We start from the raw sequence: 23,402 nt of genomic DNA, 5'->3' as shown, positions 1-23,402 counted from the left end.
TAGGTCATGTTGATGTCACATGTGTTTTAAAAGTTATACATTTATGCAATTTGTTAATTGCAATAAATGTTGGCCAAACAAATGGCTTTAGATTTTAGTATTTCAGTATTTTTAAATTTTAAATTTTAAATAATTTTCACTTTGTATAATGCATTGCTTTGTGATTTTAAATTGTTTTACTGTTTACATTTGACTGAAGAATTCCTAATATAATAGGCAGGTTCCATTATGACAACCTACCCCATGTAGTGTGACAACGTGCCCAGCTATCACAATAGGCCAACATGTACAGTATGAACTGTATTTTTTTTTTCCCCTCTGGGTGGAAATGTGCAGTAGCTTTTTTGTTGTCAAGACTGTATGTTTTCCTGTAACTTAACACCAAAATCAAGGGTTTGATCCCCAGAAAACATACAAACTGATAAATACCTTGAATACACTATACATTGAATGCAATATACCTTGAGTCACTTCTGCCAAATGCATACATGTAAATGTAAGGTATATGCCTTTACAAAAATTGACTTTCAAAAATAAACCTAACCTGGGCAATATTAACTGGAATAAAAAAGTTAAATAACTAGTCCCAAGAAGGCACGCTGGCTAAAAACGTATAAAAAAATAATAATAATAATTTGAAGAAGACTTTAGAATAAGGTTCAGTTTGTTAACAAGTTAATCAAATAGGCATCATGAACTAACAATTAACAATATATATTTTTTACAGCATTTATTAATTTTAGTTAAAGCTGACATATGTAAATTTGTGTTCTCTAGCAACATATGTGGTTGAAACTTATAATTGCAATCAATTTGCTGAAGAACACTTTATGTCAGTCGTGTTTCTGCACTGCTCTTTTGGGCTTACCTGAGCTTTTTTGAGCTTACCTGGACATTGCCTGTGTGTTACCGTGACTAGGAGATATTCAGAGCCAGAGTCATAACATGGCCTTTTCATTTAGTTGATATTGTGTTGTACGATTAAACATTTAAAACTGAAATATTACTTGCTTTTATGAAGATAAAAACACTCTCTTTGACATAAGCGCTTTTATGCAGAGAACACTGGACTCAATCACCATCAGTTACCAGTATATTATAATATGATTATTCAAGTGTTTTATATACTATTCATGTTTGAATTGTACTACACTTATCAGTTTAAGAGGTAAAACTCATGATATGGCTGATACGATTTCAATTGAAGACTTTATTATTTTTATATTATATTGTACAGTCTCAGCTGTTAATGCAAGTGCACCGTAACACTACAATATGTTTATGCAATGCACACAACTGTAAACTAAAATATAAAACAAGGATTCAATAATTATGGAGATAAAACTTTATTAAATATAAAAAATATGCTTGAATATGTAATATAACTATAACAAGAGGTCAATTTCAGAAGTTATAAATATTAGTAAACATGTCAAATTAACTGACAACGTAGATTTATTGCAAATGGTTAACTCGTGAGTAATGTTCAAATCGTACAAGCATGACAAGCAATATTAGCTTCAATAACCCTATCAGACAACATATCCAAGCATTATAGCAGATAAACATCCACCCAAATTGCTGTCCTGAACTGTGTGAGTGTGACCCACTATACTAGTGCAACTTTAAAGTTGGTTTATAAAAATACAATTGTTTATTGTTAGTTCATAATGCATTAACTAATGTAACATATACTAGTTGACTTTAAATGTTAAAGTGTATATGTACATTTTGAAATTAACATGATCCAAGATTAATAATAAATGATGTAAAAGTGTTGTTCATTGTTAGTTCATGTTATCATATGAAGTTAACTAATGTTAACAAATGGGACCTTGTTGTAAAGTGTTTGTAAATATACATATAATCAATAATATGGAATCAATAGAAGAGACGGAAAGTTCTGTATCTGAGTGATTAAAGTGAAGCTGAAACTCTCACCACAAACAGGAATCGAGGAAGCAATGAGCCACAAGGCAAACATACCAACTGCGTTCACTCAATTACATTTTCCTGCAAGTTTGTTTTCACTGTGTGATAACCACATTAAACAGTGATATACACAAGTCTCAGATGTTTTACTGATGTGCACAAGAATTCCACATTATGTTTGCTGTAGCAACATTTGGCTGCCCATTAATAAGATTGCCTCCCTCATTTTTTTCACGTCTCCTCCTTTCTCATCTTCGTATACAGTGTTGTTTATCCAGCCAGTGGTGTGCAACCAAACAGGACTCTTAAAGCCAGAGGGGGTGGTTGAATTACCAAAGATACTAGGGGATCATTGGTGGACACACTGTGTGGATTTGAGCCTTTGTTCACCTCCTGCTGCCCAAGAGGTTTAATTACCATGGGCAGGCCTGTGTGGCGTTCACATTAACACAGAAAGGAGGAGGTTGAAAGAAAGGTCTGCTGCATGGGCTCCACTAACAGAAGGCCAGACAGGCAAGACTGCAAAAAATCGCTGACAGTCAGTATGGAAAGTCACCAAAACCACCCCACACAAACAAGTTCAGACAAGGAACAAAGGATTTATGTAGGGAATTTGTGTGTTTTAATTATTGCATTATTTTATTTTCCAATATTACCAGCCACTTAAAGAGATAAGTCACCCAAAAATTCTGTAATCGTTTGCTCAAGCTCATTTTGTTCTAAACCCATAGCACTTTTTTTTTTCTTCCATGGACAGCATGGAAACCATGCAATTGCATTGAGCCTCAGATGTCAAAGGCCTCAAGGGGTGATGAGTTGTTCTGTGTTCATGTGCGGGCTCATGATATGCTGTTTTCAGCAGTCTTGTAGCGATTCACTTCAATTATAAAGGCAAAGTGCTGCATATTCACCCATTCATGCACAATGATGTCTTGTTTAGGCAGAGGGATTATAAGACTTGTCTTTGACTGGCCGCGACATGAAACATGGGGTGAAATACTCGCTCAATTCACGGACTTATGCAGCCGAACTGCTCAGTGTTAGAGCTTGCTGTAAATGAGAGAATGGGATAAGAAAAGACTCTGGATCAGTCGCTCCGCACAACATTCTACTTCGATTGTGTATGCAGAGAAAATGTCTTACTTTCTAAAATTCAAAAAAATATTTTTAAAATTAAACAAGTAGTTTGATTCATAAATCAAATTGTTTTTTGACATTTTGGTAGCATTAAAAACTATTCCATGCAAGTTGTATCAACATGCCCCTTTGAAGCTGTGACATCTGTACACACCGTGGATCAATTCAAAACAAGCTTGCTCTGAGATATTGAAAAAATATTCATTTATTCATCATACTAATTCCTTGAACATGTTAGGCTGGCATTCCCTGCTGCATTTTATCCTGAAAACATATTAAGCTGACTCTGTCATTGTCAGTGGCCATCGGATATGATGATATATACGATGCAGGTTCAAGTGTTTGACTTAGCTGCTTTAGGTAAGACAGTGGTTATTCTTAATTATTCATATTGGCTGCCATATTGATGGAAAAACAAATCATGCATATTCATGATATTGATCCTTTATAATAAATATGATGTGAAGACCTACTTTCTAAATATCTGTTTGTTTACTATGTTGTTTGACACGAGTTTTGTACAGTAGCTAGAATGTCCTTTAATGTCTCTTGTATGCAATGCATGGTGTATTTATATGGAATACATAGCAGAGCAGAAGAGAAAGTGGCTGTGAGAATAAAGTAACGGAAATAAAATGCAAAAGTATATTTCTGTCCTCCCCTCCACCACCTGACACATCAATGACTGCAGATGTCTTTGCCACATTTTTTGCTAAGAAGGTTACAGCCATCAGCAATACATTCAGCACCACACCCTGTCAAACACCCACCTCCTGTATGCAGCTCTTCTGTCTCTTATGTTCTCTCCTCTGACTGACACTGAGGTCTCTAAACTCCTCCTCTCCAACCACCCCACCACCTGTTCCCTTGACCCCATTCCTTCTAACTTTCTCCAGGCCATTTCTCCGTCCATCCTACCTGCACTCACAAACATAATTAACACATCTCTACTTAAAGGCACTTTTCACACTACATTTAAGCTGGCTCAAGTATCCCCACTGCTGAAAAAATCTGCACTTCACCTCACACAAGTAGAACACTACAGACCAGTCTCTCTCATCCCATTCATGGCACTTGAAAGGGCAGATTTCAATCAAATCTCTGCCTATCTCTCACAGAACAAACTGCTGGATGACAATCAGTCAGGCTTCAAAAGTGGACACGCCACTGAGACTGCCCTTCTGTCTATCACTGAGTCACTGAGACAGGCGAAAGCTGGATCCAGATCATTCAGCCTGATTCTGCTGGACCTTTCAGCAGCCTTTGATAGAGTCAACCATCAGATCATACACTCCAACCTCTCTTCTATGGGCATCAAAGAAACTGTGCTTGACTGGTTTAATTCCTAACTCTCAGGTAGGTCCTTCAATGTAGCCTGGAGAGGTGAGGTGTCCAAGTCACATCAGCTACTTACTGGGGTACCTCAGGGTTCAGTGCTTGGGCCACTTCTCTTCTCTATATACACAACATCTGAGATGTTCTGAGATGTTATTCTGCTCACTACAATTGTACATAGTGGTTATGTGAGTTACTGTAGAATTTCTGTCAGCTCGAATCAGTCTGGCCATTCTCTATTGACCTCTCTCATCAACAAGGTGTCACTGGATGTTTTTTTGTTTTGTTTTGGGCACCAATGTGAGCAAACTCTAGAGACTGTTGTGCATGAAAATCGCAGGAGATCAGCAGAAATACTCAAACAAGCCTGTCTGGCACCAAAATCACTGAGATCAGATTTTTCCCCACATTCTGATTATTGGTGAACATTAACTGAAGCTCCTGATCCGTATCTGGGTGATTTTGTGAACTGGACTGCTGCCACACTATTGGCTGATTAGATAATTGTATAAATAAGCAGGCGTTCCTAATAAAGTGCTAAGTAATTGTATATAACCATCGTCTAAAACAACTCCTCAAAATAATAATAATAATAATTTTTATTAAACCTTTTGAATGTACTTGGCTTCAATTGGTGTTAGGATGAATAACAAATTACAATTTAAAATAACTTTTAAGTCATTTCATAGCAAACAAAAATGATCAAAATATGTATTGAATACCATCAACCCACCTGCCAGACGGCCCCTGCACTATTGCCCTGCCCTAGTCGAACACTAAATGTGCAATACAGTTTACATGCAACTGTAACAAATTCTGTCTGAGGGGTTCTGACTTTTCAGTAATAATTTTTCTAATTAAATAAATAAAATTAATACAGAGATATAATTACCAAATTTCAGCGTTTTCTGCAATTAATTCCAATCATTATGGGCAGAAAATGTAAAGGTACAGCATCTAATGACACAGTAAAAGAGGGAGAGTGATGAAGAGAGGGAGAAAATCAAGCTGCACTCCATATCTTGAACCAGTTGGAGACAGACTGTGCAAGTGATTGAAGTGCTGTAGGGCATGAGAGGAGGAATTACTACATGAAACACCAAACAGTCAGATCCCATGCTGACATCAAACTTAAGCATTAAACCCAGGCTTGAGGCAAAAATGAGGGGAAAACCTAAACAAGAGTCTCTCTGAGCAAGAAGCTACAAATGTAACATTTTTCCAAGTGCCATGGGCAGAAGCGACAGCCAGCAATGACCACGACTGATAATTTCGAGCAACTGCCAGGGATAACTATTTCATAGACTGAAGAAAAATATAAAACTGTAGAAACAATCAAAGGCCTGCCTCTGTGTGCAGGCTATGTGTCTGCTGGGTGAATCACTGACCGTCAGATACTGGAGTCCCAAAGGGTCCCTTTCATTATTGCACTGAGAAGAGCAGAAACATGGCCAGACCAATGAATTATTCATGTCTACCTTCACTCTGCACCACTGACAATTTTTCCATCTCCTCACAACTAAAATATGGAATAAATACTTTTAGAAAAAAAGAAAAGAAAAATGGTTTCGCTATCCTGTGCTACTAAGGTAGCAGAAATAAGCTGAAATAAATAGGCTCGGCTTTAGAATTATAAGGGCCCTATTACTATAAGGGCCCTTGTGCACACACAAGAATTACATCAGAGATGAGATGTGTGAATCTTTCAATGCAATTCATTGTAAGAAAATAAAATGTTCAGCTTAGATGCTTAAAGGCATCAATCAGAGTGCTTTTGACTTAATCTTGTTTAGTTTTTTGGGGGTTGCTGTAATTGTATTCCTCCCTGATTGGTTCTTCACCATTGAGATTTGAATAATTAATCAATTTAACACATGCAAGTGTAAAGGGTTAAAGAAAAATGCGTTTACAGTTAGGCAATAAGAGATGTTAAAAAATTCATTGAAATAGTACAGTTCATTAAGTTTTATTGCTAAAATAAACTGTGTTTAAAAATAGACACCCATATAATTTTTTTATAATATTGCGTCTTAAATGGTTACTAAAATGCCAATTTCATTGTAGTGTGAACAACAAAGTACTGTGGTGGGGCGATACTTAAATTTAGTAGTTTTGCCGTAATGTGTTGAAATAGTGATGTTTAACTATCTACTGCCATGCTAGGCTAGCGCACCTGTTGCTAATGAGTAACCCACAGTACAATAGAAATGCTAATGGTCTCGTTTTGTGTTGTTAACTGATCTGAAAATGCTTTCTGTGCTAATGTGTGTATAACACATTATGTTAAACGGTTTTCCTGTGTATGTAAGTATTGTAGTTGACTTTAAAAGTGCTGGAAGTACAATAATTATATATAATTATATAATAATTTGTGAGTGTGTTACAAGAGTAGTGGTGATAGGAGTGGCAAATTCACTAGTTACTCATTGTTAGATTGTATATTGGTGTTTTATGTGCAATGTGATGTAACTGTCAAACTTTGTAAAATGTTAGTTACAATAACCAAATGAGAACAAGTTAGATTTTATTGTTCTACTGGTCAATATGTAATTCATGTAAACTGAAGCACAATGAAAATTATTGACATTTATATTGTTTAAGTTGCTGTGCTTTTGTTTTAATGTATTTACATATGTTATTATTACTTTAGTATTTTCTGAAGATATGGTGATATCTTACATACTTGAAAGTACGGTGAAATACCTGATGCTATAACAAGCACTTTGATTTATTACCTCAAAGAGTCAAATGTTAATTTCTTTGTTGAAGCAGAATAAATACTGCAGTCGAGCTGAACACAAACTAAAGTTTCTGCCTCATTGTTTCTGCATATAGGATTTAAGAACACACACACCCCCTTGACACCCACCAGGTCAGGGGGGCAACACAAAGCAGAAAGCTACTTGCCTCTGCTGAAAAAGGGGATGCCATCACATTCAGCAGTCCATAGTAATCACTAACTTTCAAATGGCTTTTTTAAAGCTGCACTACGTAACATTTGTTTGGTTCACAAAGCTAATTAATGAGTGAGTACATAACAAAAATCCATGTTCAAAATCCTGGGCAGTACAGCAGAGCCTTTATATATATATATATATATATATATATATATATATATATATATATATACACTGTATTGTTAGTCTACAGCACCATCGGACAGGCCGCCTCCGCCCTGCATGCCATGGATCTCCTGCAAGTTCACCAAGCCAAGGCACTCAAAGATCTACACCTGGGTAGTTCTGATCCCGACGTGCTGCAGGAACTGCGCTCTGCCACCGACCTCGTGTTCAGAGCCACGAAGTTCACAGCGCAGGCACTCGGGCGGGCGATGGCCACCTCGTGGTTCAGGAGTGTCACCTCTGGCTGAAAATGGTCGAGATGCGCAACGTTGACAAGGCATGCTGTCTCAACGCCCCCGTCTCCCAGCTTGGCCTCTTCGGCGACACCGTCGACGACTTCGCTCAGCAGTTTTCGGTGGTGAAGAAGCAGTGAGATGGTGAGTCGGTCTCGTCCCGTGTTTTGTCAGGTCCGAGCCGGTAGAACTTTGTAATGCGGCACAACTGACCGGGTGTTCTGCTTGCACACAGCGCCCTTCACCAAGTTGATCCAGTGCGCCTTCTATCCCAGGTTAGCCACTAAGCGTCGCTCCCTGGATGTTCTCGTCCCTAGTCTTCTGGCCTGCGAATTCAGCGGAGCAATTCGCGGCCAGACCCACTACGAATCACAGGTGCTCTGTACTGGGGTCGGGCTCCACAGGCTTAGTTCCCTTTTCAGGCAAACTCACCGTGATGTAGTTCCCGCGGTATGGTCCCCCTGTCGGCGAACCCGCGTTTCCCTTGGGCAGCCCCGCTGCCCCGGTTGCCGTGCTTGTAGAGTCATTAGGCTGGACCTACCACCTCACCATTTCCCACGTACGGCTTCACAACCCTCATGGTGTATTTGCCACATGTTACCTCCCCATAGACTGGGCAGGATGTGGCCTCCACGGGGTCTTTTCCCCCTGAAATAATAGGACCGGGAAAGACCGCCTTCCCCGACGCATTTCATAGCGTTAAGATAGCCCCAGCCGCTTCACATCCTATGTGAGAGAAATAGTGAGAGAAAAGGCGTGCCTGCCGGGATTGCTCCCATGCTAGTCATGTAGCGGCTGTTCCCCCCATCAGGGGTGCGGGGAACCTAAGGTCTGTATGTGACACCTCTTTGGGGGCGTTGGGGAGGGCTACGTGCAGCCGACACAGTTGCCTCTAGCACGCAGTAGCCTGCTTGCACCTGTCTCGGCAGTTCACATAACATGGTCAGCGCGTGCCGTTTTTAAATGGGACCCCTTGTGTCACTTCATTCGACACAACGTCATGGTTAGTGTTGTAACCTCTGTTCCCCGAGGGAAGGAACGAGACGTTGTGTCCCTGCCACAACACTAGACCTACCACTGTAAACGGCCATACCTTATTTTAGGCTCCTCAGTGCAACATCCTGACTGGCACTTGCTGCCCCGCTTCCTTTTATACCCGTATGTCCGGGGCGGGGCATACAAATTCTGTCTGCCAACTTGACATTGGCCTTTTCTCAGGTTAAGAGGTACGTTTGGCATCCCAGAAAGACCCCTTGTGTCACTTCATTCGACACAACATCTCCTTCCTTCCCTCGGGGAAAGGAGGTTACAACAGTAACCATGACGTTGTTATCTTAAATTGATATGTGAGTTACAATACAATATTGAAATATGCAAATAATAGAGTTGTTTATATTCCTCAAAGCGTCTCGGGTTACATGTGTAACCCTTGTTCCCTGAAAAAAGCGGAACGAGATGCTGCGCTTTTGCTAAGTGCTACGGGGAACAACTCTAGCTGTGAACCGAGCTGAATAATGTGTGAAACACGTCAATGAACATTGACCGGAATTTATAGCCTCGGCTGATGTAATCATTAGATGCACCTGCGGCCAGGCTATAAATGGATACGTCACCAGGTGTCGTCAGATACTTCTTTTTGAAGAGCAGTCCTGGGACGTCCCAGTGCAGCAAAGAAGCGCAGCATCTCGTTCCGCTTTTTTCAGGGAACAAGGGTTACACATGTAACCAGAGACGTTCCCTTTACAAAAAGCTTCACTTTGATGCTGCGCTTTTGCTAAGCTCTACGGGGAACGCAATACCCACGCCGCCGCACTTGGGGCTGTCCGGACCCCTACGGTTGTGCAGTGTACTCACAAAAAACACGAGAGGTCTCAGACATGAGCTTGAGATGTCGACTCAAGGGCATAAGAGCCCGGAGTAGCAAAGCATCTAACCCATAAAGTTCGATGAATGTGTGCGAAGAGAACCCTATCGCAACACAAACTTGTCATAAAAACTGATGAATGTGAGTGGAGAGGACCAGCCTGCCGCATCACAAACTTGTTTAGGCATGAGCTGAGATGTCGACTCAAGGGCATAAGAGCCCAGAGTAGCAAAGCATCTAACCCATAAAGTTCGATGAATGTGTGCGAAGAGAACCCTATCGCAACACAAACTTGTCATAAAAACTGATGAATGTGAGCGGAGACGACCAGCCTGCCGCATCACACACTTGTTTAGGCATGGGCTGAGATGTCGACTCAAGGACATAAGAGTCCGGAGTAGCAAAGCATCTAAACCATAAAATTTGATTAATGTGTGCGGAGAGTACCAACCTGCCGCACCACAAACTTGTTCGGTGTCAACTCAAGGGCGTAAGAGCCCAGAGTGGCAAGAACATCCAAACTATAAAAGTTTAATGAATGTGCACGGAGAGGACCAACCTGCCGCACCACAAACTTGCTGCAGAGGGGGACCTCTAGCCAAGGCTTTAGAGGAGGAGTGCCCTCTGGTAGAGTGCGCCCTAAAACCTACTGGCGAAGCTTGACTGCGTGCCTCGTAGGCCCGGGCAGTAAGGTCCCTCACCCAAAGTGACAACCCGGTCACGGCTTCAAAGTGAAGAACTGCTGCCCTGACTTTACACCACTAGCAAATGCGGTGGACATAATTCTGAAGGGCACAGACTGGACAAAGTCTGAGTAGTCTTTAGCTGCTCCGGCATTACAAACGGCAGGGAGCAGAAGGCTTAGAGAATGACTGGCCAAGGGTCGAGAAAGGCACCTTGGGAAGGTAGTCAGGGTGAGGGTGCAAAGAATGCTTTTGGTCCTACCTGGGGCAACTCAAAACAGGCTGGCAAAAGAGACAGAGCCTGTAGGTACCCAAGTCTCCTTAGAGACGTAATTGCCATATGAAAAACCATCTTGAGAGTCAGAAGTCTACCAAACGCTGACTCTAGAGGTTTTAAAAAGGGGGGTCTTACCCTATGAAGAGGTCCTAGCAAGGATGCCCACCCACCCACCGAGGCGTGGCAAACCGAAGTGGAGGCCACATAGAACCTGGCAGTGGTGAGGCAAGTGCCCGCTGACAGTTCTTTCTACAGAGACTCCAAAACTGAAGCAAACTGGCAGTTAGCTGGTTCTGTAATATGAACTTATTAGAAGGAAACGCATCCAGGGATATAACTGACCTGAGTGACAGGAGCTTGCCCTGGGCCCTAAGGAGAACCCAACGTGTCAGGGATACAGCTGACAAGAACGTGGGTCTCCTTGATGATTTATGTAAGAGGCTACCGCTGTATTGTCCACCCGCACCAAGACATGGCAGCCTCAGGAGGAGGTATTTCAGGGCCAGAAATACAGCCATCAACCCGAGACAGTGACTGTGACAACCGAGCTGACGACCCTCCTATCCCCTTAAGCTGGACGACCACTTAAGGACGCTACCCCGCCCATCAGGGAGGCGTCTGTCGTTAGCAGCCTGCGACAACAAGACGCACCTAGAGTGGGACCCAAGGCAGAAAACCGGGGTCTGAACCACATAGAAAGGGAACGAAGCCTGAGGCGCGTAACCCTATTTAGCCTAGGGGTTTTGGCCCTTGGAAGAAATCCCCTGGCTTTTGGCCACAACAAAAATGGTCTCATGAGCAGAAGGTCCAGAGGGATCACCGTGGACACGTTCGCCCTGAGACCTGGAAATCGTTGATACCGATAACAGTGCAACCTTGACCTAGCCTGACTTTGCTCAGGGTGATCTGAATGGACTCAATACTAGCGGGAGACAGTTGTGCCCGCATTGTGATTGAACTGCATACGATGCCCCGATTGACAGTGTTCTGAGTGGGAGAGAGGACGCTTTTCTTGGCGTTGAGCCTCAACCCCAGAGAAACAGATGAGCTAAGACGATGTCCCTGTGCTGAACTGCCAGTTCCTGGAACTGCGCTAGGATCAGCCAGTCATCTACATAATTCAGAATGCAGATGCCCCGGAGTCGAAAGGAGCCAGCGCTACATCATGCATTGTGAATGTGCGGGTAAAAAGGGCTAGGCTGGGTGAAAGAACCTGACCCTGGAAGGCTTCGCCCCCGGAAGTGAACCTCAGGAACTTTCCATGTTGTGGCAGAACTTCTAAATGAAGTATAGAAGTGCATAATAAGATCGATGGTGACCAGCCAAATGAGTTGTAGGGCTTGAGACACGACCGTCTTGACAGGCATCATCTTGGACTTGAACACCCACGGGTAGTTCAAGCTTTAAGATCTAAGCCAGACGCCACCCTTCACCCTCCATGGGTAATGGGAAGTATTTAGTGTAATAACCTAACTCTCTCTCTGGAAGGGGAACACATACCATGGCCCCTTTAACCAGGAGATTGAGTTTTTTGTTTTTACAAAAAAAAGAAATCCGGTTTACGGTAGTGAGAACACGCTGTTGAAACACGGAAAAGCGGCGAGTGAATTAAATCCTGACGCCCTTATAAGACCCACAGAAAACAATATATCCGGCAGGAGTTTCCACGCTGCCAGGATCTCTGAGATGGGTATTATATTTTAACACTTCCTGTTGAGGGGTTGTCGGGTGTTTCGCGTCCTGAATAAAATGCAGGAACAGTGAAAACACCCAATTTTGATGGAAGCCTCTGCAACCCAAATGGAGGGGCTTCGAGGGGGTACTGGGAGGGGTGAAGTGAAGCACTCGCCCCGTCCCGAGGGGAGCTACCCCCTAATCTAGGTGCAAGACCGTCAGGGTTTTCTCTTGGGTCTTGCTTCGGGGGCTGGCGAGGGCGGCGAGACAGTCCCCAATCCCTGGGAGGAAGAGCACGACTCGCCACGCCTTGCTTTTGAGCCTCCCTTCAGTCAGGACCGAGGCGGGTCTGCAGGCTTGCTCGTCAAGCGCAGAACCCACACTCAGGTCGTCCAGGGGGTCAGCCTGGTACGCCTGTAAAACAGCATAGTGTGCAGAGCAGCACCAGCCTGACCTGCTGCTTGATAAGCCCTTCCCACTAAAGTGGAGTTTGTCCTACAAGGCTTTGAGGGGAGAGAGGGCTTCTTAAGTGACGATGCCGAGCCCGGCGAGAGATAGCCCGCAAGCATCTCTTCGACCGGCGGCATCACTGAATACCGCCGTGCCTCAGCACCCAAGATAGTCGAATATAATGACGTCGAGGGTATGCGAACACGGGAAGAAAATATATATATGTTTTTTAGGGGTTCTCCATGAGCAAAAAAGCTCTTCATGGAGGTTATCAAAGAAGGGAAGGGACCCATGAGGCGTTCCCTTTCTTAGACTGGAAGATAAAATATATCCCCTAATTTGGAGCGTTTGGGGGTCTCTTTTTCGCGTGGCCAGTCCAATCTGGCAACCGCACGAGTAACAACATCGAACAATTCCTCCGTAGATTTTTTATCGCGGACGGAAAGCTCGGAGGCGGGAAGAGAATAGCGATCCACCTCATGATCCGAAGAAGCATCGAGATCATGTGTGAAGGACCAGCTGGGTTTGGGGAGAGAGTGAGAGAAAGGGATCAACCCGTCTCTTGCTCCTCAGCCAAATCCATGCAAGAGCCCCACGAACAATTTTTTTTTTTTTCGTGAGTGCTGACTCCCGGAAGCAAGCGAGGCGAGCACGACGCACTCTGCCTGTTAAAGCAAATCGCAGTGCTCGCACCCGCCCTGCTGCAACGCGAGAGCAGCGTGCTCTTACCCCCAAACAAACAGAGCAAAAACTGATGTGTGTCCTCTTCAGCTATAGAGCGAGAAGAGGGGAACACGCACCGTTTGCGGCTTTCAGTCATTCTCTCTTTTTCTAAACAGAAGAGAACAACGTTCACTGCACACTGCCTAACTGATTCTAACTTCTAACAGAGGAAAGAAAGTTTTGACAGGGTTTGTGAAACACACAGAAACAGAATCGCTCTGAAAAAGAGTTTCTGACGACACCTGGTGACGTATCCATTTATAGCCTGGCCGCAGGTGCATCTAATGATTACATCAGCCGAGGCTATAAATTCCAGTCAATGTTCATTGACGTGTTTCACACATTATTCAGCTCGGTTCACAGCTAGAGTTGTTCCCCGCTTAGCAAAAGGGCAGCATCAAAGTGAAGGTTTTTGTAAAGGGAACAAGTAATGTCACGGTTATACAATTTTTAAATGAACATAATATCAACATAAAAATAGCATGTCATGATGATTTAAGCATGAGCAGGTAATCTCAAACCAAGAGAATAATTTGCACAGAAGGTCAGTGCCAAAACACATCTCACATAAAACTGTCCTCTTTTCCAATTTTAGCTTTCAACCACAGATGTTGATGAAGAGCCCAAAGTTCCGTAGTGCAGCTTTATATCTCTGCTCCACACATAAATGCTCCATAGAATCCAGCATGTTATAGAATAAACAAGCTGAGAGCTTCTATGCACCAATTCTCAGTAACTGACTGAATTGAACAAAAGGGAAACAAAGCACAATAAAAAGACATTTGTTTTACCTCCTGAAAAAAATCCACCTTAAACCAGCCTAAGATGTTTTGTTTGTCTATCGTCCTGGCTAAGCTGGTGTTTAGAGGATTTAGCTGGTCAGCCAGCTGGTCTCCCAGCCAACTAGCTGACTTGTGTCCAAAATCTCTCTAAAATCAGCAAACCAGAATGGCCTTAACAGGCAGGGAAAACATCTAAGACCAGAAAACCAGCCTAAGCTGTGTGGTTTTATTTTTTTGCCTAAGGGTTTTATTTACATAGTAACCTTTTGCTGATGGGTAGCTATACAAGTCTGCACCTTCAAAACACTTTGAAACATTTTATAATTTTGAATTATAAACAGGAAACGTGAACATCCATATCATAAATTGTTTGCATAATGCTAGTTCGGGGTTGACAGAGTGCATTTCTACCCTGTCATTAGCTCCAGAGGTTAGGGTGGGGCATTCCATCTCTCTTCTGTGGCCTATGCTCTGCGAGAGTATGTATTGTGTGAATAAATGTTCAGCAAGAGACTCTCAACATAGATTGGAAAAATGACTCCAGCAGCAGAGGCTAAGCACATGAACAAATAGTGGAACCTACCATTTGGCTCAGAGCACAAATGGCTGATTTTAGAAAGCATATGGGAGATTTTAAGTTTTCCTGCTGGACTTTTTTTCTCTCTCTCCAAAAGATTAAGTACAGCTAATGACCAAGATATTTCTGCACTTTGTAGCAGATGGGCTCTAATTTTAAAAAGGATAGGAAAGATTGAAATCGCTAAATGCTGAAAACAGAGTCTACCCCGCAAAAAAGGAGACCTTCCCTTTCAGGTCCTCATTTATAATGCACACTAAGAAGTGTGTTTCGTGGTTCTCTTGGGCTGTCATCATTATATTAATTAAACTTTAAAAATGGAGGATTCTGTCTGAGAGAGCTTGCCAAAAACTGTGGCTTCACAGCTAAAATGTTTTAAAACTTCTGAATCAATGGCTAAATAGAATTTGATTCAAGCAATCCGTGTTGCTGTCGTGAGAAAATTCATAGTAGGCTTGGCAGTAACATTGAAATAGGAAATGTTGAACATTTGAATGACTTTGCCAGCACAAACACAGTGTTGATGCTATAGCGAGCTGAAAGTATTTGATAAATAATTAAGTTAACGACCAAGCATAGTGATAAATCACAGAGTATAAACATCTCATAAAAACATCCAAACAGTCTGGGATTAGAGGGTGAAGTACTCCAGGATGTTTGGGCCAGAGAGACGCCCACTCTCCATCCCAAACAAGTCCATTTGTTTTTAGAGAGGTGGTTTGCATGAGGTGCTGCTGATCATCCTGAGGGGAGATTTCCCAGGGGAGCGGAGCAGTCGATCACATTGGACAAGTAAAATCTGCCTGCGTATATGAGGGCGTTCTGCACTACTGCTTCAGCCCATCCCGATTCACCAAATTAATCAGTGAATGTGCCCCATATTCAGTGCTTGGAAGCAGTTTTATTACCACTAACGAAAAAAATGAATGAAAACATTGTTAACTGAACTAAAAACTAAAACTAAAACATAAAAAATTATATAATATAAATATAATAAATATGAGTGCAATTTAAATTATAAAATGATTAAACATATTTGGAAAAATGAAATTAAATAAAAAATATGTTAAAGGAATAGTTCACCCAAAAGTTTTAATTCTCTCATTTTATCACCGTCATTCATATACCAGATGTGTATGACATTCTTTCTTCTGCTGAACACAAATTTAGAATTTTAGAAGAATATTTCAGCTATGTAGGTGTAACAGCAAATAATTTAATAACTACCGTTAATGTAATAGTTTATATATATATACACATATATATACCCAGCCAATAATGTTAAACATTTGTGACTTTTATTACATTAAGTGTGGAAAATGTATTACGTTGTTGGCTGTTATTACATTATCGGTAGTTATTACATTATTGGCTTCTACAGTAGGTCCATACAATGTTATTATGAAATGTTATGTTCCAAAAAGCATACAAAGGCAGCATAAAAGTAATCCATAAGACTCCAGTAGTTAATTCCATATCTTTAGAAGTGATATGATAGGTGTGGGTGAGAAACAGGTCAATATTTAAGTCAATTTTTGCTAGACTCTTGTTCTTACTTCTCCCTGTTCAGTAGTGTGAGTGTTATTGTGACGAGGCAGGCTAGGAATGAGTATCTATACGCAGCTTTATTCAAATAAACAAGAAAGCTCAGAATTCAAATAAACAAGAATGCTCAGAATAAATCAAAACACAGGGAACCAAGCACAGAGCATAACCAAACATGCAAGAACTGACAAATAGACTGGGGGAAACAAGGGCTTAAATACACAAGGGAACAAACAAGGGAATGAGGAACACCTGGGGAAACAATCAGGGAATGAGAAATAATCAGGGGAAAACCAAATCATAAAATGAAACTACAAGGAACTACAAAAACCTAACAGGAAACAGGAACTAAACAAGAACTTCAACATAAAAGCACAAAAACAAAAGACAACAGGGAATGTGACAGAGCCCCCGCTTTAAGGAGCGGATTCCAGATGCTCCAAAAAGCACAAAAACAAAAAACAAATCATCCTTGGAGTGAAGGCGAAAACATGAGGCTCAAGGGACAAACAGCCAGTCCAAGGGGGTGCACAAGGGGCAAACAGGCAGTCCAAGGAGGGGCACAAGGGGCAAACAGGCAGTCCAAGGGGGACACAAGGGGAGCAGAGGAACAACGCAAGATCAGGGAATAGATCAGGACGGGGACTGGGTCAGGAGGCCTGGGAGGCGGCCACAGGACAGTGACTGGGTCAGGAGGCCTGGGAAGCGGCCACAGGACGGGGACTGGGTCAGGTGGCCTGGGAAGTGGCCACAGGACGGGGACTGGGTCGGGAGGCCTGGGAGGCGGCCACAGGACGGGGACTGGGTCAGGAGGCCTGGGAGGCAGCCACAGGACGGGGACTGGGTCAGGTGGCCTGGGAAGTGGCCACAGGATGGGGACTGGGTCGGGAGGCCTGGGAGGCGGCCACAGGACGGGGACTGGGTCAGGAGGCCTGGGAGGCAGCCACAGGACGGGGACTGGGTCAGGTGGCCTGGGAAGTGGCCACAGGATGGGGACTGGGTCGGGAGGCCTGGGAGGCGGCCACAGGACGGGGACTGGGTCAGGAGGCCTGGGAGGCAGCCACAGGACGGGGACTGGGTCAGGTGGCCTGGGAAGTGGCCACAGGATGGGGACTGGGTCGGGAGGCCTGGGAGGCGGCCACAGGACGGCGACTGGGTCAGGAGGCCTGGGAAGCGGCCACAGGACGGGGACTGGGTCGGGAGGCCTGGGAGGTGGCCACAGGACGGGGACTGGGTCAGGAGGCCTGGGAGGCGGCCACAGGACGGGGACTGGGTCAGGAGGCCTGGGAGGCGGCCACAGGATGGGGACTGGGTCAGGAGGCCTGGGAGGTGGCCACAGGACAGGGTCAGGAGGCCTGGGAGGTGGCCGCAGGACAGGGACCGGGTCATAAAGAAACATAAAGGATTTATTCGAGTTACACTGACACCTAATTTTTTTTGGTTTAGCCAATTCAACTAGGTTCTTTTTACACAAAGTGTTTGTGTTGAGATTACATAGTAACTTGAAGTTAAGAAATCTAATTTCACGTCCACGATTGAATCAAGTTCCACCAAAGAGCAATTTTTTTTTGAGTGTCCAGTACAAATGACCCTTCGCTAAGCCCCACCCTAAAAGCATTTCTGACCAATCCTATCTTAGCAACTGTTGCTATGCACCATTTCTATGACAAGCGCTTGCTTTTTCTAACGAGATTCTATAGGAATAATGTGTGTTTGAGCAGATTTAAGCATCATTTTATGGAAATTATATATATATATATATATATATATATATATATATATATATATATATATATATATAAATACTTAGTTGCTGGGCCATTTGAAACAGTGACACAAGGTATTTAGAGAGGATTCAAAGGCATGTATTTTCTCTAGCCAAAAACGTGCCGTTCATGGCAATCTCCTGTTTATTCCTATGGAAAGTTTTGCAGAACTTGTCAGAGGAAGCAACAGTAACCAAAGGGGCAGAGCTTAGTGAAGGGTCAATTACAAACCATTCTCCCAGCCAGATTTCTCAGCATGGTTAGCTTCAGTAACCCAACTCAGGACAGAGAACTGTGCTGGTGGAATGGATTTTCTGACGTGGCAACTCATTTTTGGCCACTTGCAATCAGTCCGTTCTTATCCTAATTTCGCAACACCACAATAAAAATAGAAACTGTAACCATGCCAATAGCCCTGATTGTTACAGCGTGGTAGAAATCAATGGTAACCATCTGACCTGATGGTGGAAAAGGGGCTTAAATATAAACACAAAAAAAACTCAAACTAAATATAAAAAGTCATAGTGTAAATATTAATGAAATCCAAACTAAATTGAAAGGATAATTTGAAAAAAAAAAATAATAATTCAGCTCAAAACTTGAAGCCTTGAAACACTGAACTGTTTGTGCGTTTGCCGGCTGTGTCTGGAGGGCCTGGACCCCTGTGCCAAAGTGCTCACACTGGGCTGTCTGTGAGGGTCTGTCTGCAGTAGTGTGGTTGATCCTGCCGAACCCTGCGCCTCTCCGATGAGGTCAGTCATCAGCTAGCTGATCATAATGTAAGGCGGGTGGAAGGGTGTCGGGTGGTGGGGTTGGAGGTGTGCAGGAAGCAGGCATTTGGCCCTGTCTGACCTTGGCTGATTTCTCCTTTTTGTGTGTTTTGCTCTGCTAAGACTCTCTCTCTCTGACTGCATGCAAGGCCTGATGAGCAGTTACACGACCTGTATTCTCGCTAAAGAAAGTGCGAGAGGAGCACTGGAGAGCTACAGACTTCCCCGATACCCTTGAGACCATTGTTTTATTCTCACATTCACTGCAGCTAATTCACATGGATTGTGTGAACACTAAAACAGTCAAGCCATGTATGTTTTCTTATGATGTGGGGGTGTGGCTGTGCATTGTAAGATTTCAGGCCTGGCCTTCTGGTATACGTATAGACCAATGTGCAGACAGACAGATCAAAACAGCATTTAGGAGATATATTTTATCCATTGCATTGGAGAGAGGCCACTGCTATTAAGTAAATTAACAATTTATAAAGGCTCAGTCTAAAACAGATATCACAAGCCTTGCAGAGCCCAGTGGATAATCTCATTGGCCTTCTGGGAAATATGTAATCTCAAGGCTTTCAAAAGATCTCGACAAACATTTATCTTCTAAACATTTATTCTATTTATAGCCCCAGTCAGGTAAGTGGAGAGAGCTGAACTGTCAGTATTTGTGTATGAACCTAGACCTACAGAGCCAGACAGACAAACAGACAGACAAACATACAGACATATGATGGACAGACAGACAGACAGATGATGACAGACAGACAGATAGCCAGATAGCCAGATAGATAGATAGATAGATAGATAGATAGATAGATAGATAGATAGATAGATAGATAGATAGATAGATAGATAGATAGATAGATAGATAATAAATGCGCTAAGATGATACTGAACAAAAAAGAAATATATACCTGAGCAGAGGATTTATCTCATGATTTAGTATTGCTGCCAAAACATAGGTTTAACTTAAATAGTAATGACCCACCTTTTGAAAATGCTTGAAAACCAACGAAACTACAGAAGGATTCAAAAATGAATTGGTTACATTTGAAGCATTTTGAAAATCTGATTTAAACATCTCACCTCTGATTCAAGGAAAGGAGGTGACAGTAAGTGTTCACGTGAGGCCTCCAGCACACTCGCTCACAGGGCATTAGCAGAATTCTGCACCAGCCTGCAGTGCCTTCTGAGGTTATTAATGGGCCGAGCAACGTGCAGACTGCAGCCCTGCTGGAAGTGTATGATAGAGTCATCTGTAGCCATGATTAACATGTCTGCGAGAGCAACCACACCAAAGCCTGCTTCTGCGCCAGCGACGGCTTCTCTGAGAACAGCCCTTAAATCAAACTCTCATTAATCGCCTGCCCACCAGTCAGTGGCACCACATGCCCCTCTGAAGTGGAATCAAATACAGAGTTCTTCCCCTTCCTCCCATGGCCTTTATATTTCTCAATTTCCTTCAATCCACAGTCCCATAACTGGTGGTCTCTCTCTCTCTCTCTCTCTCTCTCTGTGTGTCTCCCTTTCTGGAGACATAGTGCTTTTAGTCTGTTCTGTCTGTGACATCTGAAGCTGTATTTGTGAAACAACTGTGGATATGAAGTCTTTATGCATCTGCCATGTTACCTGGTTTATTTCAATAGAGTAAACACTAAAAAATACAAAATAAAAAAAATAATAAAAAAAAACATCTATTTAAAAAAAGACACATTTATTTGTGAAGCAAAATTACACAAGATAATACAAATGTATTGTTCTTACCTCATTGAAATAGTATTTTCTTGTTTTAAGCTTGAATGTAACAAAGTTTTAGGTTTATGCTTAAAATAAGAAAAGAATATATAAATATGCTATATATTTAATTATAAACTATTTTATAGTTTATAAATATATGCTATATATTTAATTATAAACTATTTTTATAGTATTATAAACTAAATTATAGACTAAAAATTAATTATTAGATATAGGCCTATTATCTGAAAACAGAGAATAGCCATATATCTTTTTGTCTTACACAATTTTGCTTCTCAGTAAATATGTATTCACTGGGCTGTTTAGATACTTAAATGGGAAAACAAGTAAAAAAATACTGAAATAAAAATGACTCTGTTCCTCTTAGGTGGAATGTGCTTCCAACTTCCAGATGATCTGCTGAAACCTTCTCAACATTCAAGAACCAGCTGAAAACAAATCTGCTCCGAAAGCATTTAACCAATCCACACTAAACACATTTACTTAATTTTTAAAAATATTTAAAAATTAAATAAAATCTTGTCTGTCTCCTTTTTATACACTAGCTTCAATACTACTCCACCCACTTTGAGAACTTGGCAGTGCGGTATTGCAGATATTGTTGACTCTTGTACGACAAATTGCTTGCTGTTCCTGTAAGTCAATTTGGATAAAAGCTTCTGCTAAATGACTAAATGTAAATGTAAAATACTGCTTAAAAAAAATATTACCCATACTGTAATAAATGCATTGTTCAGAAAGAGTCAACATTATACACATATTTTTTCTTAATCAACTCTCACCAGCTTACACCGGTCAAATATTAAGACCTGTGTCAAGCCAACAAGCTCTCTATACTTCCTTTATGTAAATATACCCTTTTGACTAATAAATTGTGCAATGTATCAAGCATACGTATGTTGTTAACAAAGTCCAGAACAATTCATTTAGAGTCTTGAAATCGGTTTGTGATAATGTTTTGTGATAACAATGTTTCAGAGTAAGATCAAAAAACAAAAAACCCATAACTTTAATACAAAACTCCATAAAATCCAGACTTTGCTCCTGGCAACGGCATAAAACAGTAATATATGGACTGCATCACAGAGTCGCTAAATAATGTGCATGAAATACCTCTATTGATAACCTCCTAGTGAAATTCAGCCCAATTAGAGGCACAGTATGGTTCACTTGGCAAGAAGGTATGCTGCATAATTCATCTGAGTTCGAATACAAGAGAGTAGCAGTGGAAACAGCTGCTTTTCTGATGAATATAAAGTACAGAAGTTTAACTTTAACCATGATTGAAGGTCTGAGTCTTTCTGAAATGAGATGTCATTCTCAAAATGGAGAATGAAGAAACAAGATCAAAGTTTTACAGTAGGCCAACAGAAAAATGAAATAAGCTTCTCAACTGATATCATTCATTTGTGTAACCAGAACTGATTACCTCAACCTCTTCCTCGAATACCCATTTTAATAGCTCTTCTGTTGTAAAAAAATGTTTTGGATTAGTTTACCTAGAAACTAAAATTCTGTCATTATTACCTCACTCTCATTTTGTTCCAAACTTGTATGTTTGTATGTTATGAAAGTGAATGGGGGCTGAATGTGTCAGTTCCTAATATTATGACTAAAGCCCAAATTATACTTCAGTTTAGACGTGAACGCTTACCATTTGCATCCAGCCGAACCAAGCCTATCAAAGTATACTCCATATTACTGTGCACGCATACAATAGCGGTTGGTGCATGCACATTCAAATATGAGTGTTGCCACCCTGTGGACCCACTAATTAGTGGAAATAATTCCAGCTACATTCTGCATTTTAAAAGATGTGTAGTTAGAAAATCAGATGTGCACGCTCAGTGCTCGAGCACTCTGCTGATGATGAGATTTCCGTCATGTAGGCGGATGCTCAGTGTTCACGTCTGACAACTATACTTTGAGCTTAAAATTTCCTTTTGTGTTCAACGAAACAAAGTCATACATTTTTTAAACAACTTGAGGGTAAGTAAATGATAGCAGGGTTTTCAAATGTGTGTAAACAATACCTTTAAGTGTCTGGTGGCAGGTAGCCTCTGTAACTGTTCTTCAGTGTGTGTTCAGAAGGCAGTTACTTATTCAGAATTAAATAACCCCACCCTCTTGGGGCGCATTTGCTTATAATAATGGGCCACGATGAATAATATTCTGAAGGTTGTTTTGAAAGTAGACACGTTTTCACTATTTTAAATGAATGTGTGTTTCTTGCAAAACATTTGTCAAACAGAATTATGTGCTCTGTTTGTTATATATTTCCATGTTACGATGTGCTTACCATTAAGATATCAAGACAGGACACTGGAATGCATTTAACTCACTGCTTTATTAGCAGAACTCAACTCAACCCACATACAGAGGCAGTTGTAGTTTGGAGTCCTAAGCAGGCAGCAGTGGTAATATGACAACTTTAAGAGACATGAAATGCCATGTCACTGACCTATGATGTTACAGCAGAATCTTAAAGACTACCCTTCAGCAGCACTGTCACCACGGAAATTAAGTGCAAAATAACCTCTCACATGCTACAGCCTCCCACGGTGCATTGAAGGTCACACGTCATACAGCAGCAGAGAAAGAGAGAGAAAGAGAGAGATACAGTGTCAGCTGGCTCTGAAACTCACAAACCCAGTAACAACTAACAAACACCAGTTTCAGACCAGCAATGCTGAACAAAACCAAATCAGAATAAACCAAGTCATAAAATAAAGCAAAACTTCATATTTGGACCATTGGGAAAATGAAAGTAA

Source organism: Xyrauchen texanus, chromosome 28 (genome assembly GCF_025860055.1).
Source record: "Xyrauchen texanus isolate HMW12.3.18 chromosome 28, RBS_HiC_50CHRs, whole genome shotgun sequence".
NCBI classification, from domain to species: domain Eukaryota; kingdom Metazoa; phylum Chordata; class Actinopteri; order Cypriniformes; family Catostomidae; genus Xyrauchen; species Xyrauchen texanus.
The sequence above is the reverse complement of the archived record's forward strand: the minus strand, read 5'-3'. Positions refer to the sequence as shown.